This window comes from Halichoerus grypus, chromosome 2 (genome assembly GCF_964656455.1).
Source record: "Halichoerus grypus chromosome 2, mHalGry1.hap1.1, whole genome shotgun sequence".
NCBI classification, from domain to species: domain Eukaryota; kingdom Metazoa; phylum Chordata; class Mammalia; order Carnivora; family Phocidae; genus Halichoerus; species Halichoerus grypus.
This window is the reverse complement of record NC_135713.1, coordinates 106,253,494-106,275,312: the sequence shown is the minus strand read 5'-3', so window position 1 is coordinate 106,275,312 and position 21,819 is coordinate 106,253,494. Positions and strand designations below refer to the sequence as shown.

Genomic DNA, 21,819 nt, shown 5'->3' with positions numbered 1-21,819 from the left:
GGTGCACACACACCCCAGAGCCACATGACAGAGTGGATGGCAGAAGGCAGCCATAGAGGACTGAACTTCTGAGTGATCTGGAAGAGAGAAACATACCTTTGCTTTCTGTCCATAAAATCCCTCACCCTGTAACCACAGCTAGTTTTGCGGGAGGAAGGATTCTCAGACAATGGCATTTTGGAGGAGGCATTTTGCCCAAGGCATCAGCAGAATACATTTGTCATCTGAAGGCAACACATGGAGAACTGTACCTCCAGTTTTTCTGTGTTGCACAGAATTATGCTGTCACCAACAGGAATGCAAAAAGCTAGATGGAGAGATGCAAACAATAAAGTCTGAACAGTTCAAAAGGGAAGGTCCTTGTTTTGTGAAGACTGAATTTCTGGAATTACCGACAGGAAGACTTGATACCTGTCTGGGACACCTGGGATAGGACATCCACTTCAGTGGCCCCTTCAGAGAGTGGCCCTCCAGGTGGGGCCCAGCGTGGATGGACCTCGGGGAGGGGCAGTGTAGGGCAGCATGCATGCAGGAGCACGGGGACCCCTGCTTCAGCTGTGCAAAGGGCATCTGTGGGAAGCAGGACAACGGCCAACAGAGAGTCACTCTTGTGTGGATCCTGCTGGGTGAGCAGGAGTATACTGGGTTCATGGTAGAAGGGAAGAAACATCCAAAACAAAATACAAAAGCACAGGAATAATAAACAGGGCAGCTCATTCACCAATGGCTAGTAAAGAGGAAAAATAATAATAATTGCAGTTGTAGAGTACTTTTCACATTTACTATTTCATTCAGTACTTCTAACGTACCTATGAAAACAGTATAATTACTTCCGTTTCACAAATGAGAACCCTAAGGCAGGGAAGCCAAGTGACTTGCTAAAGGTGGTCTAGTGGCCAGTCATTGAGCTAGAATTCAAGCCCAGTTCTACCCTGGACTGCGTATTATTTCAGCCCATTGTAAATATTTTGTGCGTAATAAATCGTATCCGGTGTATTTAAGAAATGCTTTCTCAACGTGATGACCTCCTCCAGCTACCACCTTCAATTTCTCTTCCCATTTGCACCGAAACTTCTTGAGTTCTCATGCTTTGTCGGCATTACCTCACCTCCCACTGAACCTACCCTCCGCCTGTTGGGATCGACCTCCTGCCCCCTTGCTCCACCAAAACTGCTCTTGCCGAGGTCAGTAAGGCCCATGCTTCATTCAAGCAGTTGAACACTTGCTGGTGCTTCTCTTGCTTGAGCCTTGGCAACCTTAAACACCAGAACAGTTCTCACTTTTGGCTTCTGTGGGTTAGCTGCCTCCCCTGCTTCCCTCTGTCAGTGTCACAGCCCCTCCTCTTCCCCTTCTCAGTCTCCTTCCTTGGCTCAGCCCTAGAGTATGGAAGCCCGTCAGGGCTCCGTGTAGTCCTGAAATGTTTTCTCAGCCCCTGGGCTTCAGTTGCCGTCTGCCCTCTGCTGATTTCTAGAAGAGAACCTCTGGTTTTTCCTTTTGCTTCTGTTTTCGTATTTGCTGTCCAGCCACAGCTGCTTTGGTGACAGCACCTGTTTTTGCTCTCGGGACCTTCCCTTATTCTTAGCATATGTGGTTTGATGGGGCTGAATTGGGGGTGGTCATGTGATTAGGACCTTGGTTCTACTCTCCTCACTCCAGGAATTGCTTCAGGTATGGATACACGGCCACCTGGCTCAGAACTTTTGTTCCCACTGTTGAGGAAAGAGAAACTTCCTTTGATATGGGTCCTGAACCTGAAAAGATGTAGGTTGGAGGTGTGACCACCATTTTGCCACCATGAGGAGGGAGCATCTTTGAGAATGAGGCCAAAGAGAAGCAGAATAGAGAAACTGGGGAGAAAAATGGATCCTTTCCCCTCATTTGAATCTCTGTATTCAGCCATGCCTCTAGATCTACACACTTCTACCTGGTAGCCACTAGCCTCCTGTAGCTACTAAATGCTTTATATATTTTGGTATATTTTATATTTTTGTAGAATATAAATATATTAAATACATTCTAATACATTTTTTATATATCGGGCTGATAAATTATATTATTAAAATTAATTTAGCCTGGTTTTGTGGGGGGGGGTTTGTTTGTTTCACTTCGTTTTTACTTATTATTTATTTACTTATTTTGTTTCGTTTTTACTTTATTCGTTTTTACTTATTTCACTTAGTGTGGGTACTAGAAAATTTAAAATTACATGTGTAACTCACATTATATTTCTATTGGACTATGATGCTCTAGACTTTTCAGTTGCATGACCGAAAATTTACTTTGTTGTTGTTGTCGTTGTTTATACCCAAAACCATAAACACAAACAACTGTTTGCAACCATAAAATTACCTGTAATGCAACCACCAAATATATCTCCATCCCAGCTCCTTCTCCTAGGCATTAGTCCCAAATGCAGCAAAATTTCCAGTGGGACAGACTTTTATTTTAAAACTAGTAAGCTGTCCTTTAAATGTTTCTAGCAATTTTCTGTCTCTACCAGTAAAGACATCAATTTATCTTTGGAAAAGACTTTCTTCATTTTAAGAAAATAATTGGAAAGGACACTTTTCTGACCCAAAGGTAAAGCAAATGTGTACGTGTCATTTTTGAAGAAGATTGTCACCCATTAACCTGGATATAAATGCCTCAAGTTGGCATGATGCTCATTTTGTTTAGAAATGCAAATTAATATATTTTTAGTAGGATTGTGCACTTGAAAACATTTTTTCCTAAATGCAATTTTTAAAAACTTAATTGTCAGCACATTATTCTTTGTTCTTGGATGTATGTATATGCATATGCTCATACACACATGGGCTCCATCTTAAAATTACTCATTGGAGATCAGGAGCAGAAACCAGATAATGACAGGATAGATGGAGAAGCATATCTTTACCTTAAACTGGGGGGCAGAAAACTAAAAGGAACCAGATAGGAAGTGCCAAGGTCTACTCTGGAGTGAAAACCCACTTGTGATGTTATTTCAGGTGGTATAATCTAGATTTTGGGAAATTGAACATCAAATTTTGTGATTGCCCTGTCTGAGCACTTAGGACCAGACCACACACTGTGGTCTAAGAGTTGACTTTTCCCCTGAAGAAAATAGCTGTAAAGCTGAGAGTATTTCTCTTCTCTTGAATGCCAGGAGCAAATCTGTCCCCTTGAGTAGGAGGCACATGAAACAGAACTGCCATTGTGGTCTGACCACTGTAAATGTTACAGCAGGCCGAGGAGTCTAAGAAAAGGGTCAGAGCCAGAAGATAACCACTTATTAAAGCACAAGATCTAGAAGTAGAAGTTAGCTAATATCTTAGTTTTCCTCTTCTGTGTTCTAACTACCTTTTAGGATCCCCAAGCCGTCTGTAGAATTTTGTTAAATACTGCTGTCTGTTCTGTGTGTGCTCAGTATGGTTAAGAGAGCTATATGTGTCCATCCTGGGATAAAACAGTAGAGTGCAGAAAGCTGATGTAGTTCAGGGAAGTCAAGTATAAGTTGCAAGAGCTGATTTACCTCCTGGGTCTCCTGTAGCGTCTAGAGGAAAGATGGCCAGTGGAGGTGACAACTGACCTCCAGGAGGAATGGGTGTGACATGTGAGCATGACTAAGGAATTCCCAGAAGGTACTTGGCAGGGAGAACCTACTAGAAAAATGAAATTCCAATGACCTGTGCAGTGAGGCCTCAGACTTTCTTAGCTGGGTATTAAATGAGAAAATGAGTAAGAAAGACAGTAACACTCACCAAATACTCCATGTGCTTCTCAACACTTCCTAGCATCCATATCATTAGCTGGGGCCATGTGGCTAGTATTGTTGAGTGAGCTGTGAGAAGTGAAGAGGCCAGGCACGATTTTCCAGGACTTTTCCTCCTAGGTGGCAACCAAAAGTGACATATTCCAGTTAGGATAGCTACAAGATTAAAGAGCTGCCATCAATGTGGGTCCCTATGTGTAGAGCAGAGCCTGCCTCCAGTCTCTTTGAAGCATATGACGTAGCTGAGATAAAAACTTTTGTGTTCATTAAGCCGTGGGATTTTTGTTTGTTTACACTGTAGCATAACCTAGTCTATTCTCATGGGTACACCATGTAATATGATTGGCATGGTGCAAGGTACAAAGTAAATGTTTCATAAATGCTAGCTATTATGCAAGCCTGTGTCCCACTTGCCTTCAGACCCATTCTTTGCCTACCTATGTTCTGAGGTCCATCACAAGAGAACAGAAGGCAGCAGGCTGTGTTTCCAGGGCTCCTATGCCTGCTGGTTTCTGGCTAGGTTCAGATAACAGGAGGCACTGAAAGAAACAGAAGAGCAGAAGAGTATGAGAAGTCTGGATGTTTCTCCTCCTCTTTCTGCCTTGGATGGCATCTCTAGCAGAAAGTGCATCTTTAGATTGTTAAAAGAAAAAAAGCAACCTAAAATTCTATACCCAACAAAAGTCTTCTTGAAAAATGAAGGCCAAAAAAAAGGCATATTCAGGAACACCAAAACGGACAGAATTATTCATCACCAAATCCATACTAAAACAAATACTCAAGAGATTCTTCATGATCCCAGATGGAATCATAGAAATACGGGAAGGAATAAAGAGCAACAGAACAGGTAAAAATAGAGGTAAATCTAGATGAACATGAAATGAACAATAATTTTAAAATCTAGTGTGATATAAAAATACATGTACAACTACAGTTTTGTAAAATCTGGTTTGTTGGAATTTTCTGGTTTGTTGGAAAAATACCTATTTAAAAGTGACTTTAATAAGTCAAGGATGCATACTGTAGAGGTAACCATTAAAAGAATAATAAAATATAATATATATAGTTAACAAGATATTTGGGCAATAGAATGAAAATTATTTGATTAATCCAAAATATGGCAAGAAAGAAGAATATTAGAACCAAAGAACAGATAGGGAAAAAAATACTAAGATGGTAAATTTAAACCCAACATATCATTAAGTTAAATGTAAATGGATTGAATATTCTAATTAGAAAATAAATATTATCACACTTGATAAAAAAACAAAACTCAATTATATGCTATATATCTGAGATACATCATAAATATAAAGATACAGATAGATAGGTTGGAAGGAAAAGGATGCAAAAAAGATAGACCATGAATACAATAACCAAAAGGGGAAAAAAGGGCTAGAATAGCTAAACTAGCATCTGACAAAAATGGATTTTAAGGCAAGAAGTCACAACAGCCTTCTAACAAGTTTCTTTTACTACAGCTGTGCTCCCTCTAATCAAATCTTCAGCTACAAAGTGGTTCTTCCAGAATACTAGCCTGGTTTTATTTTATCCCTATTCAAATCCCCTTAATGATTTCTCATTGTACCTAAAAATAGCCTCAGTTCTGTCATCTTTCCCTTGTCTTCCTTTCCAGGTTGACCTCTTGCAACTTATCACTTCCCTTGGGCTTCAGCCAGAGCCAAAGTCTTTCAGTTCCTAAAACAGACCAGACTCTCTTTGAAGATGCTCTCCTTCCTCTGGGCTTCATACCTAGCACCCCTTCATCCACCCTGGACCCAAACTCTTCTTTAGTCTGTCTAACTCCTACTCATCTTTCAGGTTTTGGTATGATGTCCATTACCAAACCCATCTCCCTGTCCCCTAGCAAGCACAAGACAAATGGAGTCTTAGAAGGCACATCCCTATTAGGGTTTGTCATCTCTCTTCCTTACATTTTGGAACTTTGTAACCAACATGAGAAGAAATCTATGCTGATCAAACAAAGGATCAGAGACCACCTGGAGCCAAGACAAGCTATCCAACTGAGACCCTCATAGACCAATCTGCCAAAAATGAGACACATAAGGTCATCCTAGACCATCCAGCTCCAGCCAAGCTGACCCTCAGCAAAAAAGCCACTTCAGATATTCCAGTTATCCTAGCCAACCCATAAAATTGTGAGCTAAATTAAATAAATGTTGGGCTCCTGGGTGGCTCAGTTGGTTAAGCAACTGCCTTCGGCTCAGGTCATGACCCCGGAGTCCTGGGATCGAGTCCCACATCGGGCTCCCGGCTCAGCGGGGAGCCTGCTTCTCCCTCTGACCCTCTCCCCTCTCATGCTGTTTCTCTCTCTCTCTCTCTCTCAAATAAATAAATAAATAAAATCTTTAAAAATAAATAAATGTTGTTACAAACTAACAAGTTTTAGATGGTTGGTCACACAGCAAAAGATAATCAATACAACAATCTTTATGTGAAATCTTACAGTAAATACCTTGAAATACTCATCATATTAATTGTACTTTAAAATACAAAGTCTTCTTTTGGAGCAAGTATACAAAAATAAACTGAAATCGGTATGTGTTAGCCACCTGTTACATTTCCTGATGAAATATTTTATATAATGAAAAATTTTTATAATGTGATGATGCTCTAGGAGGTATTAACTTACCATCCTCTTAGATACTTGCAACTCTTCTGGTTCTGGCTTCACAGTTGCTTCGTCAAGTAGGCAAGTTTTCTCTTTCTGTTGTTGCAATTTGATCATTCTTAATTTAATTCTCTTATTTATTTGGACCATGAATATGTGTGATAAAAACAGCCATAGAAAGAATACCATGTCTGCGCTTGACTTTCTTGTACAGGTCTTTATTTGAATCAGACTAGGGGGAAATCATGTTTGAACTACAGCTAAATTGAGGACAGGGCTTTGGAAGCTAGAATCAGAGCATCTGAGTGTGTAGGTGGTGGAAATGAGACTCTGTCTCTCGTTCCATGGATGAGTACCAGATCTCTCTGGGCCTCAGTCACTTCACAGAGCTGTTCCGAGTATGTCAGTTAGCCTTGTAAATGTTAATGCCCTGCACACAGGTAAATTATGATAACAAATGAGGAGCCCTAAAGTCCTCAGATGGTTTGCTGTTCCCAGTCAAAATGAAATCGGTATTAAGCACAGGGTCGATGTGGCATTGTCCCCAGTGGAGTCCTGGTAGCCCCATGCCTTCTCCTTGTCTTCCTAAGGAGACTTATTTAGATGGATTTGAGCCTGTTCGACATCAGAGACTTGCTTTGTAGTGGCTCAAGTGTAGCGAGAAAACCTATGCCATCAATCAACTTAGCCTGTAACAGGTAACTTGCTTCTTTTGATCAACACATACGCAAACAAACAACATTTAAAATAGAGAACTCTACAACCAGCGTTTAAACCAATATAACCACGTTGGTTTCCTCTAATAGACTAGAATGGACTGGAGAGACGTAAGTGCCCGCAGGAATTCTTTGTAATCATTTGATAGTGCCAGGGGTGGAAAAGACAACTACTTTTACAGATAGCTCTTTTCCCTTTTCAAAGATGACAGTGACGATAATACATGCAGCACTCTGGCCGAGAAAACGGATTCAGGGCTGCCAACATTTCAACACTGCATCTGTATATATGTCTTCTGTTTTCAGGGTAGCAGGGTCAGCTCCTATTTTAAGGACTTTCCGCGCTGACGGTACTTTGTTACCTGAACTACAAGATACCTTTGCCCTAAGTGAGTTGGTCTGTTCATTTGTCTATTGGCGTAATTTCCCAGCAATCAGCAAGTTGCCGCTCCCTCTCTAATGATGACTGGGTTTTTTATTTGCCAGGCAGCCAGGCGGTATTTATCAATTTTCCTGCTGCTTGCTTTTAAGTGATCGCTGATCTATAATTCCTCTTTAGTTTATCACTCAGGTCTGCTTTATAAGATGATTATTTACAAGGCAATATGAATGTTGGCTGGCCTTGGACAGTTACAGCAACAGTTCATTTCAAGTGTCCCATTGTTATAAATAACATTTTGCTCTCCACTTGACTCATCACAAAGTGGAAATAAATAGAACAATGAATTTTTCTCTATAGCTTTTCAGTTATGTGAGCTTGTCTCATCTGGGCTTTCACCTCCCTGTCAGCCTACAAGTAAACTCTCAACTCATAAGACACCTAAGAAATAGGTGATTTCTTTCTGAGATTCGAAACATTTGGGTGAAAACATTTGATGGGTTTGACTCAAAAATGGAAGAAATGTCTACTGAGTATGTATTCAAATACAAGAATTAAATTTCAGCACTGCAAAAACAAACAAGATTTTTCAAATACTCTTTGTCTTTTTCCCCAAATATAATTTGCATTTGCTAAGTTTCTTTTGTGTTTTTTTTTTAACATCTTGACATTTGAATCTCACGAGAGTCTATTAGGTGTTCCTTAATAAATTATTCTAAATCTCATTAATTTCTTATCTGCAAGGTGCTTCTTTTAACGAAAGAGCATTGAATTGTAAATCCTTTTCAAAGTATTTATTAGGAGATATTACTATGTGACCTTTATGGACATTATTTTGGCAGAACCGTTATGAAAATAAACTTAGTTCCTAGAGTGTTTAAACAGAAAGAATATACTCAGGCTAACTTTCCATCTAAAATCATCCAAAATATACTCTAAGGTTAGAGAAGAGCCATTTTGTTTAGAAAGTCAATCTTTTTAATTCTTTTTTTTTTTTTTTTTCTGGGTAGACTAAACAAATAAGTCACCACAGGCACTGTACATTTTTTTCTATTCCTTTCTCTTGGGATGAAATATGAAATAATCTACAAAGTAATTTGATCCAGCAATTAAAAACAAGGACATGAATTACACTAACAACTGTCACATAGAAAGAATTAATTCCCTCATAACACTGCTTGATGTTACAGACCCTGGGTGATTACGAACAGATTGTAGTTGGAAAAGAGCCAAACCAATTCAGGTATCTCCAAAACACAGGGGTAAGCCTCGACTTGCAAACAGAGAACATTTTTTACTACCCACAGGAGTATCTTTTTGCAGTTGGCGCTCAGATGTTTATCTAGTGATTATTCAATGCACCCAGCGATGCAACCATCCAAGGTACTGCATGTAGCCATGCCACTGATCCTTGCTTCTGAGAGTTAGCACATCATTAATGGAAAGCAGACCTTCTGGAGGTTGTGTTGCTAGAAATGATGTCCCCCCGAGTATGGATTATTGGCTGCTTGTGTTTAGCAGCATAGTATGTCATTCTAAATAATGGACATTAGCTAGCCGGTGTGTCATTGGGCAAAGTAGGTAGAGGACAGTGATGCCTGCTGCTTACTGGGAGAAATTTTATTTTCCCAATGGTGTGCAGAGTTTATGGCCCCTTTCGAATACTTTATCATTTCTGGTCTGAGGCAAAGCTCTTTATTGAAGAAAACTGTTATACCCTGTTATAATGGAAAGAACTTAATTTGGAGAGTCAGAAGATCTAGGTTTTTTTTTTTCCTGCTTATAAAAGTACATAATACAAAAAGAAAATGTACAAAAAAGTACATAATATAACAGTATATAATACAGAAGTACATAATAATTTTTTAAAGGGTGGCAAAAGACAAGAAAAAAGTTCTTAATAATTAATCTACCCAGGGATAGCCACTATTAACATTTTGGGGTGGGTTTTTTTCCTAGTCTTTTTTGCATTTTTTGAGGTTGGGATCATTCTTTTTATACAGTTTATACCCTGTTTTGTTTTATTCTGTTTGCTTAAAATTTGTGAAGTGTATTTTACCATGTCGTTGAAAATCCTGACATATAATTTATAACAACTGCATAATAGTCTATCTTCTGGATGTTCCAGAATTTATTTAAACAGTCTCCTGATGTTGTCTTCATTTTAAACCACATATTTATACATAAATCTTTGTCTACACTTGTGCCATTTCCTTTGGATGATTTTCTAAATGGGGAGCTACTGGGGCAAAGGATGTAAGCATTTTTTGCAAGTTTCTTGCTCTTTTTAAAGAGAACTTTTTCTCTTTTCTTTTTTTTTTTTTTTTTTTTTTTAAAGATTTTATTTATTTATTTGAGAGAGAGAGAATGAGAGACAGAGCACGAGAGGGAGGAGGGTCAGAGGGAGAAACAGACTCCCCGCCGAGCAGGGAGCCCGATGTGGGACTCGATCCCGGGACTCCAGGATCATGACCTGAGCCGAAGGCAGTCGCTTAACCGACTGAGCCACCCAGGCGCCCATAAAGAGAACTTTTTCTCTTTTCTGATCGCAACTGAGACTCATTGCAAAAACAAAGAAACAAACAAAAACCATGACACTTAAAGAAAAAAACAAAATTACCACTATCTCTGCACCAATACCTACCTACCTACCTTCCTTCCTTCCTTCCTTCCTTCCTTCCTTCCTTCCTTCTTTCTTTCCCTCCCTCCTTCCCTCCCTCCCTCCCCTCTTTCCATGGGAAAGCAATGGAATTATATTCTTAAAAAGTTTCGTAATTTGCTTTTCTCACCTAACAATATACTGTGGACACAAAGAACATAATATTTTTAAGGCTGTTGACGTATGTAAAACTGATGTCCAGAAAGGTTCCCTCAGTGCCACTCTCATCCGTGGGCAGAAGTGACCAGCTCATTCTACCAGCACCAGCACCAAATACAGCCTCTGCCGCAGTCTTTGCTACTGAATGGTAACTTACAGTGGCTTTCCTTTGTATTTATGTGCACATGTGTGAAGCTTAATGTCTTCTTCCCTTTGGACCCTTGAGTTCCCTCTTTTGTCATTTGTTACCACTTTGTCCATTTACTCTTGCAGTCTTATGTGCATATTGATTTGTATGAGCTCTAGATATGATAAGTAGTTTGGATCTTTTTCACTATTATGGCAAATGCTTTTCCTTGTTTCTTGTTTGTCTCTTAATTTTATTTTTTTAATTGGGTTCTTAAAACTGATGCAAATCCATTTTCTTTCCATGTAGTACTTTTCTCTTGTTTTCAAATGCAGACAATCCCTCCACATACAGAGAACAGGTAAATATTGAACTTTTGTTTCCTCTTCATAATTTTTATTTTAATATATCTGGGATTTATCATGGAATACAGCAGAAGATTAGGAGCTACATTGAATTCTGTTTCCAAATATTCAGCCTTTCCTGTCACATTACTATCGTTTTTTTAGCATATATAAAGTTCTTCTATGTACAAAAGTGTATTTCAGAATTATGCCTTCCCTTCTAAACTGTAAGGTTCATGCAGGCAGGCAAATTTATTGTACTCACCTCATGCCTACTCTGTGCGCCTCTCTATTCAGCCTAATGAAGTTCAGGGAAACAGGAGAATTGGAATTTCTACAGGGATTTAAAAGTCCAGCCATGGTAAACTCAGGAAAATGTGTCATCCCACTCCAAAAATGCAATAGATATGAAAAAAAAATATTATGAGCCATGCCTGAAAAAAGGGCAGAAATATCAAATCTATGAAATGTAATTTATATAGAAAGAAAAATCTATTTGAGACCTGATTGAATTCTAGGTATGTAGTACTTTCCTAATGAATAGCCATGGCCCTTTAATTTTATGTTAAATGCTTAATCATAGGGTTTTAATTCTCCTTATTATGGTTTTAAAAGAAAATGCAAATGTTACATGTCCTGGGTGTACAAACAGTGGGGAGAATATATGTTAGGTTAAGTTTCTCCAGAAAAAAAGGCTGCTTCATTAACTCCAGTTTCCAAAATATAAGCTCAAAAGTACTGTTTTCTTAAAGGTTTTGATTTCTTAAAACTTAAAGCATAAGGCGATTTTGGGTTTTCATCTCTCTCTTTTAATGAAACAAGAGAGGGGCCATTGGTTGCATCTTTAGAGGCAGGTCAGAGGGCTGAGAAGAAATAAACAGCTTTATTTCCAAGGGGATAATGCCTGACTGTGTAAGGGCAGGACCAAAGGGGCAGATGGAGGGGGGCAGGGAGACAAGAACTTGTCCTAGGAAAGGTACAGTCACAAGTCCCCAAGTTTGCTTAAGGAGGTGATGTCTCAGAACTGTCTTGGCCGGTGATATGTGAACAGAGACCATTAAAAGTGCGTAAGTCTGGGTCACAATATCATCTGGAGTTAGCACATTCTGGTAAGTCACAATTCACTCTTGCTTATTATCATCGAGTTAGCAGATTTCTTCTGAAATCACAACCAGTCATGATAAGATAGTACTGCTGATGCCTTGCTCTGACGTTATTAAAAACTAATTCATAGTTTGGGTAACCTGGCCGTGCCCCGCGTCACAGTATTAACGCAGAGAGGGAAAAATCTGGATTCAAATTTCCTGCATCGTGAACATTCAGAACAAGAGCAATATTGCTGCCAGTCAGATCGGCAAACCTGTTCTGATTCAAAGACCAGATTTCCAGATTAAAAATTTGCAATCAGATCAGGTCTTAGAGGATGCAAAGTTATGTGGAACAAGCATTATTAAACATTTCAAAGTTCTAGCATCGCCACTGGAGGTTTTCCACTGTGGCTTCTGGAACCACAGTCATCATTGAAATGTTTGAAGCTGTGCATCTCAGTTGCTTATTGTGGGGGCACATTTGACTTCACTGAACAGTACAAAGCTTGTAAAAATACGCATCTGAATGATACTGCAGGTGCATTACTATAATATTCATCTGCATTTACCAACTCTGTCCCCAAATTCACACTGGGCCTATTAATAAGTATATTTCTAATAAGGATGAAAGCTACTGTAAAAGACAGTCTAGCTTCAGACACACACTTGGGGCAGTATCTGTTTGAAAATCATATCACACAGAAGGTGGTCATCCCTGCACCCCCAAACAGCAATGACAGAAACCACCAAGTATTTAAACACTGTGAAATGGAACCTTTTTTTTTTTTTTTTTTTTTTTTACAAAGAGCCAGTGTTTCTTTTATAACCGCAACCACTTCAAGCTAAGTTTTCCTTGGAGTTCCAGATTTAAGATGATCTGTGGTTGAAGGAAGCACGTCACTGTATGTTTGCAGTAATAAAAATCTTCCCGCTATCTAACTTAAATCTGCTTTGTCCCCTCAAGGTAAGTCTGCCCGCCGCTTCCCTGGGGCCCTTGAGTGTCCAGAGTGCTGCAGCGGTTCTTCCTGAGACAAGAATATGGTCTGGCTTTATCTTGAGAGCATCTTTAAAATATAGATTACAAGACAGAGGCTGACTACAAAGCGCTGCAGTGTGGTATTTAGAGAACGCCGAGCTCTGCAGACAGAAGCCTGCCGCTACATTAATTCATCTCGCACCATTTTCTGTTCTCATTATAATTTTATCTTAGGAATTAATACATTCTGCCATTTTCTATTCTGGTTACAATCTAGAGAAATCCGTGAGGCTGAATACATTTTGTACCACTTTGTTCTGCTTATAATGTTAAGATGTTTTCAAGAATGGATTAGTTCAATGCCACTCTCCCTACTTTATCTTGAGATTAAGAACTTAAACAGTCAGGAAACTTCATCCGGTGTCGGTGGGAATGTGTTTCTAGCACAAAGATTGTATAAAGAAGAGAAAGTAGGGAAATCGTTTTATTGGTCTTTGCTTTTGCTTTTGTTTTTAAAGATGTGTTGACCTCCCAGAAATTTTAAAAACAACTTGCAAAAACTAATTTTAAAAATAACTGAGGTCATATTAGTCGGGTGACAAGGCCTTTAGAAAGAAAGAGAACTTCTCATCATGAGTCACTCTTTTTCCTAAGTAAAGCAAATAAAAATCCCTCCATCACAATTACATTAAAATTTTTTTTAAAAAGCCCTAACAGTTTAAAGTACACACATACACACACAAGAAAGTACACAAAAATTCTAAGAAAGATTCAAAATTAGACCAAAATGTAAAAATACCCTCTGAGCACTATAATCACCAAAGTGGCTAAGCCATTTGAAAGATCATATAATAATCAAGCTCACTTGGTCACCAAAATCAAACTGGTAAAAGTGATTTTTTTTTTTTAATGTGGGATTGGAAGGAGGTCCTCAGAATAATAGAAAACCATCCAGTTTGAGGTAGTATGACATTTTTGCTTTGTTAAATTAAAGGACCAGTCCTTGTTCTGACTGAAAAGTCCGAGTGTAGTGAGGACCACAGCCTGCTCTTCAAATACGAGGGGAGACTGATGATTGGCCAGGGGAAGATATGTATGCTGACTGCATTAGGACGAAAACTACCATCGTAAGCTATTTCTCGTCCTTTACCTGCTAGCCCTCCCTCCCAAGTGCTCTAGTCCCTTCCATAGTCTCCCACTTGCTTCTCTCTAATGCTCAACCACACACATTTGTGACATTAGTTGGGGGTGCATTCTATGTCTGGGAGACAAAAAAGCGAACTGACTCCAGCTCCTGCAATCAAATTAGCTGATTTAGCCACAGATACATAACTCCGGTGAAGGCCCTTCCCTCCACCCAGCTAGTTAATTCCCCTCTCCCATGCCCCTCAGCGGCTACTGCAGATCTTAACCCTCTTTAAAACCTTTCTTTCCAGTGTCTCCCTGTTCCCTTCAGAAAACCATAACTTCTCTTTGCAGAAAGAAAAAAAAAGTCATCACAGGATTCCTCTGTGCTACAGCGTCCCACAAATGGGTCTGAATCCATTCCTTTCTTCTCTGCCCCGCTCCCTGCGCACCAGTCCAGGCAAGGGGTTGGGGCACCTTCTTGCATCTGGGGCTCCTCAGTCCGTGTGGTCAGTCTCAACTACTGCACCACCACCAAGGCTCACTTCATCAAGTCCCTGACTCTCGTTCCTGAACATTCCACCTCCCTTCTGCTATGCAAGCCGGATCCCTGAGTATACCCAAGATCTCAGGCTTCTCAGTTCCTTAAAACATAATACCAAACCAATGTCTAAATGGTTTCAATCCCAAATATCATTCAGATTACCTCTTTCTTATTACCCTTTACAGCCTAACTTCCTCTCCTCCCACTGATTTCTGACCTTCTGTCTACAGTGTGGTTTCTGCCCCACTATACCACAGAAACTGCTTTCCTGACGCTAGAGTCACAAATGGCCTCAGTGTTGACAACATCTAATGGACGTGCTCCAAGCTTCCATCATTATCTTATTTCTCCCCAGCCATGACACTGCGTACTGCTTCCTCCTGCTTGAAGTGTTTCTTTTGCTTCAGGGACAGTATCCTCTCTTAATTCTCTGCCTTCGTCTGTCTGGCTGTTCTTCTCAGTTTCCTTTGTTGGTCCTTTTGCTCTCCCCTAAAATGCTGCTGTGCCCCAGGGTTCCGTTGTCAGCCATCTGGTTCTCTTTCTTTCTGTATGCTTTGTGAATGAACTCGCCCAAATCTATGGCTTCTCTATTTCTTGTATCTTTATAACTTCCAAATCCAAGGCTTTGTTACAGCCTGTCTGCTGAGCCCCTGACTCACTGCCTTCTGTGTCCATGTTTGTGTATCTCGGGATCAGCTCAGCTACTCTCATTGACATCACCACCCCTTCTTAAGTCCCAGCTGGGTCTGCCCCGGCTGACGTGTGGAGGTAAGATATGGGAGCTCATGTCACTTGTAAACAGCTCTCCGAGTGATGGTATCATTTTTCACAACCGGGCAGATAAGAAACAGAAGACAAAAACAACCTGAATGACTCAATTTCTGCTATTTGTCAAGCCCTTGGATGAGAACATATTAGAATTCCCCCAATTAAATCAGGCTGTCTTACAAATAAGCTAAAAAATTAATGAACTCACCAAGCATGTTAGCACTTTCGTATCGATGCCTACCCATTCCACCCCCCTTTAAAACCTGGTAACTTGGAAACTCTAAGTCTCTTGTTCTCAGAATGTGAACTTAGCTAGAATTTTCGGGTCAGAGTTTACCTGGTGACACTGGGACAGGAGCAGGAGAGAGAATCAGAGAATCATTCCAAAGATCAGAAAATAGTTAGCATGGCAGTAATCTTTTTTAAGAGTTTTGAAGTAAGACTAGTTTTCCTGTCAGGAAACCAAAGAATAAAACATCTTAAAAATCAACTCTCGAGACACTTAACATCCATTTTATACTCAGGGAAGATTTCAACCAGCTACAAGTGTATAATTTAAAAATTCAGCTTATTCAGCAGCGTGAATATGGAGAAGGTAATTGTATGTCACCAATTTAGAAACATCAATTGGAAGAGAAGTTATCCAAGCTCCCTCATGGTATTTAGGATAAGGTTAAAGAGAAGGAAACATCTTTTATAAATATGTGAAGAAAAGAGGCTAGGGTTATTTCTATCCACTGTTTATATTTAATTGCCTCTTGTATTCTAAAACTACACCATTGTTGCTATTTGAGGCTTAAATGCAACCTACAATAAACAAGGAAATGAACAAACCCTGCCTCTAAAATGTCCAACTGAAGTCGATTTTAAAAACCCTCCAATGAGGTTCTTCCAAAGAGGGAGCATGGACTTTTTGTTGTCTGGATAAGCAATTTTTAAAATAAGCCTACCATCTGAAAGAACTCAGACTCAATGGTGATGTGGGAAACAAAGGCAGAAGGAAATGTAGATGAATAAATGTCCTTACAACCTGCAGCCCATGGACAAATACTTGAGGCAGGCAGAGTATAGAGTTCCTCTGGGAAGCTCCCAAATGTCTTAATGTTAATGCCTTGCTAGAGGGAAAAACAACCTTAGTTTGAGGCTAGCAAGGCCTCCTGTATCCGGTGAGTCTCCTTTAACATATTAAAGTCCTTTGGGAACTCCCCTTACCTTTCTTCCCCCAACCCCAAAGTATCTAATCAGGTGCCCCTCATAATCCCGGGGCAGCAAGCTGCAACAGCCCTTTCTGCCCGCCGGTCCTGCCCTCGTGCTTTAATAAAACCACTGTTTTGCACCAAAGACGTCTCAAGAATTCTTTCTTGGCCGTTGGCTCCGGACCTCACCCCACCAAACGTCACCTGTATTCCAAAACTACATCACACGGTACCCTCCAAAGAAGATACTTGATTCTCATTGGAAGTGGAGTAGCTGATTCACCATTCCTTCTTCTGTGGACTGATCAAATTATATTTAATCAAATATAATTTTAAATGACACCAGCTATTAAAATGTTATTCCGTGTGAATGCAAGACTTTGTGACTGAGCATAGGAACAGACATCTTCCGTTCATTTTCCCTAAATTTCCAAAAACAGATTTTCCACTGCCTAGGAGAAGAACAGTCCTTCGCTGCTCAGGGACCACCGTTAGCAATGCAGGTGAAGTAGTTCACTCTCCCATCTCATTCAATCTCTGTTCTCTGTGGCACTGGTGACAATTAACTCTAATTGTAATGGCAGCCGGTCTGATGGAGACTCTGGACTGTTAGGGATGGAGCTGAAACCACTACACACTCATTTCCCCAAAGACCATGGACCTTTAGGGGGTAATGACTTTGTGTCATTATATCCAGAGCCAAAATTCAGCAGATAGACTAAAGGTTAACAGTTCTATTTCCCATTACCCAGCAGCCCAGGCTTGTTCCTATTCATGTTGTGGTAGTCTCAAATACGTTCTGTGTCAAATTTCTTACTGCTCAAGCTTAGAAGACTTTCTCTTTAGTGGGAAACAGCATTTTTTCTCCCCCCAGGAAAATAAGTTTTAGAAAGGGTTAAACCAGTTAGGGAGGGTCCACCAGAGTGAGGCTAAAAGATAACATTTTTGACATATTTAAATGAGGAAAAGAAAAAAAAGTATATGTCAGCTCCAACAATAAAAAACAAAACAGCCTTACTTTTTCCCACTATATTATAGCTTACATCAGTAGCAAGAAAGACTAACATTTTTTTTTTGCATTTCTTTATGTAACACCCTTACTATAGTATTATGTAAAATAAGGCATAAACATATATTGTTTATTTAAAACTAAGCATTTACTTATAGTCCGGGGATTACTATAGAAAGTTGGTAAATGGGTCCCTGGGGCCATGGAAACCAGATTTTTTTTTGGGTCCCATCAGACTCATTTCCAAACCTTGTGGGGGTTTATCAAGCTGGGTTTCAAGCGTCCTGATCCGTTCAGACTCCAATTAACTTGCGTTGTTATATTGGTTTTCATTCAAGCCTGTGTTGCTCATCTCCAGCGAGAAGAAAACCAACAGAGGAAGTGAGGCTAAAGAAAGTGGTGGCTGGGAATTTGTTAAAAAAAAAAACAAAACACACACACACACAACCAACCAACCAAACAAGCAAACAAACAGAAAGGTCTCCATGAGAAAGTTAAAACATGCTAAGCTTCTTTGACTCTTAGAAGCAGAATCTCTGGTAACCTCACAGTGTCTGGGCTCAGGGGTAATGATAAAGGTAGACACCCACCCAATGGGTTTGACAGAATCAGGGATCCCGCTTGTCAGGCCTGCTAGATGCAAACAGATTTTTATAGCACATATCCAGGGACTAGAGAGGGACTTGGGAGGGCTGGTTTTCTTTACTGCCACCCCCTCCCTTTCTTCTGCCCTGTGTTCACATTTTTTTCTCATTTCTATCCCATGGAGTCAACTCCAAAGCTGTTGACAGAGGATTGTCGTTTGCTCCCGTCAGACACCTGATGGTCCTTAACCACAATCAGCTTTACTTAAACCCATGGCTGGCTTCAAAAGGGAAAGCCGCAGAGAGGGGGGGAAGCAAAAGGGGGAAAAAGGTGTTAAACAGCATGCAGAAAGGTAGGCAATTTGGAAGTTTTTACAAGGGGAGATGCTGACTCCCCAGTAGCAAGTCGAACAGGTACTGTAAAGGGGACCTAGACTTGAGTGAATCATGAGTAATAATCTTTGAATGGAACAAGTACACCTGGGCAGGTATTTTAGCAAGGCTTAAACAGTGTGGCCTGTGTGCCTTCTATAGTGTTTATTACATTTCTTTTATAGAAATCCCCATTACATTAAAAAATTATTTTATAAGCATGCAAGTTTATGATCTTTTCCATACCTGCTCTGGTGTTATGATTTATAAGAAATATAAATATTTGATGATTCAGATGACCAAGATAGATTTCTCATGGATATTTGGTTTTCATTCACAGTTCCTGGCTCACAGTTCCCCAAACCCTTGAAATTTCCTAAGTCTTGAGAGCCATAAAGGTGTCTCTTGCTATGTTAATGAGGTGACTTTTGGAAAGCACCTGAGGATGGGGCTGGTTGCTAGTGGAGCCAATTATGGGATTTCAGTCCCACACTCTGACCTTCAGAGCTGGAGTTCAAGCATCATTGGCCAATGATTTCATGAATCTGGCTATGTAACGAAGCCTCTGTAAAAACGCAAAAGGAGCAGGTTTGGAGAGCTTCCCGGTTAGAGAGTTTGTGGCGCTTCCAGGAGAAGGGCAAGTACGGAGAGCCCTTTCCCCCCAGCTTGCTCTGTGCGTCTCTTCCATCTGGCTGAGTTATGTCTTCAACAATAAACCCATGGCCTAGTGAGTAAAACGTTTTCTTAGTTGTTTGAGCTACTCTAGCAAATTAATCAAATCCTAGGAGGAGGTCATGGGAAGCTCTGAGCTATAGCTGGTCCGTCAGAAGTACCAAGCAATGACCTGGAATTGTGACTGGTATATCCTGAGTAAGAAGGGGTTTTGGAACCTCCAACTTTGTAGCAGTTTGGTCAGAACCACAGGTTACAACCTGGGCTTGTGGTTGGTGTGGGTGGGCTCTGACCTATCTCTTGGTAGATAGTATCAGGATGGAGTTGAATTGTAGCACACCCAGCTAATTCTGGAGCCTTGCTTGGTGGTGGTGGTGGTGGTGGTGGTGGAGAAGCCCCTCCCCCTCACAAATTAGAATTGGAATCTGGACGCATTTACATGCAAATGCTCAGATAATGGCAAGAATGGTATCCATGCTTACTGTGCCTACATACCTGGTATTGGACTAAGCATTTTACTTGCCTTATCTCAATTTATTTTCACAATGATACTATAAGAGAATGTCCTCTTAGGATGCTTATTTGTGACACATACAATCCCCTCATTTAACTGATAAGAAAACTGATAAGAAAACTTAGGATGACTTGCTCAGTGTCACATGTTAGCCAGTAAGTGGTGGCATAATGGGGACTCAATCCTAAGATTTCTAGTTCCAAGACCATTTTCTTAATCTTTACCTAACACTGTTCTTGGAGCACATCTGAAGACCTACTTTATCGGAACATCAGATTTTTCAGTTTAATGAGGAGATTGGATGATACTATCTCCCAGGTCTGAAATGATCTGATAAATAAAGCCCTGCTAACTTAGCAGGAAAAAGGAATGCTCCTGAGACCTTTCCCATCAGCTTATTGAAAACCCTGACAATTCCAAGATGTGGGAGAGAAGCAGACAGCTCTCATCTCATTAAGTGGGAGTTCAAGATCTACAACCAGCTCTCAATCTTGTGGTTAGAACTCCAGATGTATTTGAGTAAGTATATCCATGAATTCCTCATGTATCTGGTAAATCTTAGAATGTCTGCCTTGCTATCTCAAGAAAAGAACCCCTCTCTAGATTCCATATGTCAGCTATAAGCCTTGTCTTTCTTTGCCCCTTCTAACAGGAAACTCCTCATACGAGTGTTCTCAACTTGCTTCTACACTTGTCTCGCATTTATTCCTCAGCCTACTCTCATTGGACTTTGACCCCATCCATCCACAGAAATCTCTGTTGTCAAGATCACCCACAACCTCCTTGATGTTCTTCATCTGGCCAGCCCTGAAAACAAGCTGTAGCACCATGAGACAGAAGAACAGGTAAGAAAAACCAGAATCTGCCTATCAAAACAATTTGTGAACCATTTTTACTGAAACTCTTAAGCTAAGTGCAAAAGACAAATACACATCATTAAACACACACATCCTTTAAACAGATATACATTATTTTCCATAAACTCTTAATACCACGAAAGTTTCTTTGCCTTACTACACTTACTATGTTAAAGAAAATGGGTGGCTTAGATTTTATTTAAACAAATGCCCCCTCCAATTTCACTATTGCTACATATTATTCTAACATTTACTGAAGTTAGATTAAATTTATCGAGGCTGCCTAAGCTAAATAAGATTCCAACATTTTGTAGCCATGGGACTCATCTAAATTGCCTTCTTTCCTCATACTCAGGTAGGGAAACAGGTTAGAGGGTTAATGATTCACCTGCCGTTACACAGCTGGTCTTGGTAGATCTGGGACTAGAAGCGAAGTTTCAGAGTGGAGAGCCAGAGTCTCAGTAATACCATGATCCTTTGATATATTTCAAAACAGGAGTAGATTTGACAATGAGATATGCCTTTTATAAGTCAGTAATTGATAACAAGATAATAATCAAAAGGAGAAATGAGAATCTCTCCTCTCTAACTCACCTATTCCCAAACCAGTGTATGTTTTGGCTATTTGGGAAGTGGTCCCAAGTCATTTTTTAGATAGGTTAACTACAGTAATTGGGTTTGCAAATGTTTTACCATTTTTAAAAATTAGATTTACTCAAGGTTATACCATTAATAACCACTTTTATTCAGTTGCATCCTGATAGGTCTCATGAGTAGCTAGCAAATAAATGGGAGGTGGAGTTAAAGCTAGTGTACCAGGAAGTTTGCCTAACATGTAGCATGTTACAGTGATGCCTGGCCTGCCATTTATCTTCCCCAGTGGAAATGGAATGTGCACTTGTCATTGTCATCATAATGTTCCACAAAGCAGTGGTTTATTGATGGACAAGAGGCAGCTTAGATGTTTCTTAAGAGACATTCTCACACTGCTTAGGTTTTCCTAATAGTAAGCACATTAAACATTGGCAAAGAATTCTCATACAACGGGAAAGTTTGGAAACAAATTTTCCTAGAAGCTCTTGGTTGGAGGACCAATAAGGGGCATAGCTTTTCAACAAAATCCCATGCATCTGGCCATGAGCCAGATGAGCCAGCTACTGGCAGATTGGACCACACTGGTAAGATGAAGAGATGCTTTCTTTAGACTGAAGAGATTAGTTGTATAAGTAACACTGAACTTGTCTTATTCATTTGAAACATGGCACTACGCTTAAAATGGGGTTGTTGTATCCTTGACCAAAATCTTGTTTTAGGTTCTGAAATTAGCAATAACAGGAAGAAGGAGAG

The 21,819-nt window shown here is 40.0% G+C and overlaps 1 long non-coding RNA gene across 2 annotated transcripts in view; it reads left to right on the top strand.

The window, feature by feature from the left end:
- The window catches only part of LOC118522109 (uncharacterized), a 273,431-nt gene extending 252,987 nt beyond the window's left edge, over positions 1-20,444 (top strand). For both annotated transcript variants that reach the window (XR_013445791.1, XR_013445790.1), the window contains one exon: positions 20,329-20,444. This is a non-coding gene — a long non-coding RNA (uncharacterized LOC118522109). The remainder of the gene's footprint in view (positions 1-20,328) is intronic.
- The last annotated feature ends 1,375 nt before the right edge of the window (positions 20,445-21,819 follow it).